Source organism: Leptonychotes weddellii, chromosome 4 (genome assembly GCF_054177405.1).
Source record: "Leptonychotes weddellii isolate Sample4059 chromosome 4, ASM5417740v2, whole genome shotgun sequence".
NCBI lineage: Eukaryota > Metazoa > Chordata > Mammalia > Carnivora > Phocidae > Leptonychotes > Leptonychotes weddellii.
In genome coordinates this window covers 127225395-127230079 of record NC_138372.1, presented here as the reverse complement: position 1 = coordinate 127230079, position 4685 = coordinate 127225395, and positions in this window count along the sequence as shown.

Genomic DNA, 4685 nt, shown 5'->3' with positions numbered 1-4685 from the left:
GTCAAATTTTTACGCATTCATATATATGCTTCACATATATAAGTGATTTACATTAAAGAAGACAAGGAAATATGGAGGCCAAGAAAATATAAGTAACTTGCTAAAGAACAATGCTTATTGAACTAGGATTATAACCTAGACATTCTCATTCCCAAACTCTTTCTGCAAACTCTTTTTCTTTTACTTCCCTAAAGTAAAACCATAAAAGTCTTCCCCCCAAAATCAAACTTTTTTTAACAGTTTCCAGCAGTCGTTTTGCACAAAGTACCTGATGTAAGAAAGACATTAGGGTTCAAAGCCGACAGCCAAGAAAGAATTCTTGAGACACCTTTGGTGCAAAAAGGTGATTTTATTAAAGCATGGGACAGGACCTGTGGGCAGAAAGAGCTGCAATGGGGTTGTGAGGGGTGGTGATTATATACCTACAAATTGGAAGGGAGTTCAGGGATAGCGTAAGTCTCTAAGGAATTCTGGAAACATGGTTTTCAGGACCTTGAGGGGTCTCAGCTATTGCTGGGAAAAGGTCATTTTATTACCGTCTAATAAAACCTTAGTCATGAGACCCTTCAGATGTAAGTCGGTGGGCCATATGCTTGGGGGATGATTGCCAGAACGTATCTTGGGGGTTTTTGAGATAAAGGAAGTTTCCAAAGGAATTTTTATATGTTCAAGTAGACTTACAGGATCCTGGGGGTCGGGGGGCAGTCAGGCTAGGATTGCCTTTTGCCCTTAGAAAAGTAGTAACATTGAGGCAGTTGAGTCCCTAAAGGAATGTCACTCTGCCTATTTCAAGGACTTGTCCGTGAGCTCTAAGTAGTAAGGAAATTTAATAATTTTTCTTCTGCCTTTGTTTCCCACATCAGTAGCCATATGAAAATGTGCCTGCCTTCTGCTTGTTTGGCTTCAAGCAATTAATGAAATTCATAGCACATCTAAAGCAACTTCACTCTAGACACAGAGGAGCAGACTGTGTGAAGGCAATTACCTGATCTGTCTCCCTTCTCCTATATATATTTTTTATCTTTATTTTTAATTGAAGTATAGTTGACATACAATATTATTTAGTTTCAAGTGTACAGTACAGTGATTGGACAATTATATACATTACAAAATGCTCACCGCAGTAAGTGTACTCTGTCGCCATACAAAGTCCCCTCTCCCATACTGATTCCAACTTCCTTCTATTTCTCAGAGCCATCTACACTCACAAAGCCAAAGTACCATATTAAAACAAGATCAAATATTCTACCCAATTGGAAAACTGACTAAAGTTGTTCCTTTAGCTACAGATTAGTGACTATGTTTAAGATGCACAAAGAGTTAAAATATTCTGCCAGCATAAAATCAGACTAAGGGGCAGAAAATTATTAGATCAGATTAAAATTTTCTCTTTTTGTAGAGCATAACACTATGATGAAATAAAGCAGGCTGAGTGAATAAGGTTGCTGGTGAAATTGTATCGAATCATTTTGATTTGGGTACATATTAAAAAGAGCTCATCTACATATAGAATTTTATCTAAAAATATTATATGGGCATGTATACCCCCTTGTAGATGGTTCTTTCTTTTATTGTAATTAGAGGTTTCTTTAATAGACCATTTAGGAGGTGGAGGGAACCACTGATCTTTGTAGAACTGTAATTAATAGTTAAGATTCTAATGTTTTCTTAAAATAATCATTCCAGGGATGGTAAATTCTGGGCACTGAAGCCACAACCCCTCCCCTCCTGAACACAAGACAGATGCCACTTCTCTGCCCCAGAATCCTTCTCAGAGAGGTATTTTGAGCAGCCACCATCCATCTATTGGAGTTAGCACAGGAGTGAAAACCTATTAAACAACTTCAAATTATTCCTTAAAGAACATGCCATGCAAAATAATGTGTTGAATACAGAATGCTACTTCATTAAAATATTATAGTATAAGAGTGTAGAAGAAAAAGCGGGGACTTTGGAGTCTAAGTGACCTGAGTATGAATCCTGGCTCCATCCTTATTTACCCCGTGGCTTTGGCAAACCACCTCTCCTCTTCAAAAAAAAGGAATGATCATTTTTTTGTAAAAAAAAAAAAAAAAGAATAGAAACAATTTTTAAGTCCAGAAACATAATAGGGGTTCATTACATGGTGACTATTACACTTATAGTGAAAAGAGCATAGATTTTGAATCAGGCAGACCTAAATTCAAATCCTGACTGTTCTTTTACTGTGCATTTAGGTAAGTTATTTACTCTTAGTCTGCTTCCTCATAGGCAAAAAAAGATAGTAACTGCCTTGATGGGTTGTATTGTAAGAACCAGTGCTAATATGTGGAAATTGCCTAGAAATTGGTCAAAGTGCAGCGCCTGGGTGGCTCAGTCGATTAAGCATCTGCCTTGGTCTCAGGTCATGATCCCAGGGTCCTGGGATCCAGTACCGAATATATCAGGCTCCCTGCTCATCCAGGAGTCTGCTTCTCCCTGCCCTCTGCCCCTCTCCCCTGCTCGTGCATGTGCACGCGCGTTCTCGCTCTCGCTCTCACTCTTACTCTAATAAATAAACAAAAATCTTAAGAAAAGAGAAATCGGTCAAAGCTTGACCAATGATAGCTTCTATTTTTCTAACATCCTTGTTATTATTATTATTCTTCCCTCCTCTCCAAAATAAAACAATATGAAAAATATTTGAGGGAATGGATGCCAAACTGTTGATGAGGTGAGGGTGAAGGTGGGGAGGGAGAGAACTTGGAGAGCTCTCAATATCTGCAATTGATATTTAGATATTGTTTGAATTTTCCAGCTCTTGATTTATATCTGAAATGAAAAACCAGCGTAATATTAAAGCTTTAAAAATATGAAATGCTTGTTAACTATCCACAAAGAATTTTTCAAATATTGATTCAACCATAATAAAATAAAACTCCAAATGATTGGGACACAGCTTAGTGTTTGCCATCATTGTATTGTTTTCATGTTACATTATTAGAGAAGTTTAAACCTCAACAAAGTGTATACACACACAATCACACACACACATGCACTTTACCTAGATTGAGATGGGAACTTGTCTTTATTCCCTCCTTCCTCCTAAATTTAGAACAAAACATGATCTATATTTTGCTTACCTTAAGTGCAATTCTTTTTTAAATTATCAAGATAGATACTAATCATCATTCTTCATATTATAGAGCATGTTTTAGACAAAATTTTGAGACCATCCTCATTATTCCCTATCATTTCTTTAAAGAATAAAAATTAATTAATTAAATTAAATTGTAGCCCAAAACTGACCTGATAGTTGTCAGCAACTTTGGAATGACTTCTCAAATAACCCGGGCTGGCTTTTCTTTCAACAACCAACTTTAGTCTGTCTGTTACGCCCACCTATATTGGAATTTAAATTCGAAGGGGAGGGATTTAAAAACTATATTCAAAGTATAAGGCCATATAGAATGTTCTGGATACATGTCTCCCATTACATTCTCCCGAAATTTAGTGGAAACTGTTCCTGTTCCATACACACGATAGCCATGGGAATGGTCATTTTGTGCACCATTACCTGCCCTCAAAGAATGGGTGTCTGCCAATGACAATTAGGTCAATCAGCGACCCAAAATTATGGATCTGGAACAACAATCACTCTCTCTCTAAGAGTCTGAATTGTAACATGTTGGCTTCCAGGTGTTGTTGGCAGCCAATTTCTGTTATGTAGACTGAGGAGCAAAAGAAAGAAAAACTTATAAGTTGTATAGATAAGACTCAGAGAAGTTAGAGACTTTGAAGAATCCTGAGGGCAAGACAGCACTCTCCCTGGGATCTATGTGTCATTTCCATACCTCTTTTTTTTTTTTATAAGAGACTTTCTTTTTTTTTTTTCTAATTTATTTGACAGAAAGAGCAGAAGCAGTGGGGAGCGGCAGAGGGAGAAGCAGGCTTCCTGCTGAGCCAGGAGCCCAATGCGGGGCTCAATCCCAGGACCCTGGGATCATGACCTGAGCCAAAGGCAGCCGCTAAACGACTGAGCTCTTCACAACAGGTGCACTCCTTAATCCCCATCACCTATTTCACCTGTCCTCCAACCCACCTCCTCTCTGGTAACCATCAGTTTGTCCTTGATAGTTAAGAGTCTGTTTCTTATTTTGCCTCTATTTTTTTCCCTATGATCATTGGTTTGTTTCTTAAATTCCACATGTGAGTAAAATTACATGGTATTTGTCTTTCTCTGACTGACTGATTTCACTTAGCATTATACTCTCTAGCTCCATCCATGTCACTGCAAATGGCAAGATTTCATTCTTTTTTATAGCTGAGTAATAATCCATTACCTATACATATATACCACATCTTCTTTATCCATTCATCAGTCGATCCACATTTAGGCTGTTTCCATAATCTGGCTATTGTAGATAATGGTGCCATAAACATTGGGGTGCATGTATAACTTTGAATTTGTATTTTTGTATTTTTTGGGTAAATACCCAGTAGTGCAATTGTTAGATCGGAGGGTAGTTCTATTTTTAACTTTTTGAGGAATCTCCATACTGTTTTCCAGAGTGGCTGCACCAGTTTACATTCCCACCAACAGTGCAAGACAGTTCCCTTTTTTCTGCATCCTCACTAATACCTGTCTTTTCTCGTGTTGTTGATTTTCACCATTCTGACAGGTGTGATTTGACATCTCATTGTAGTTTTTATTCCTATTTCCCTGA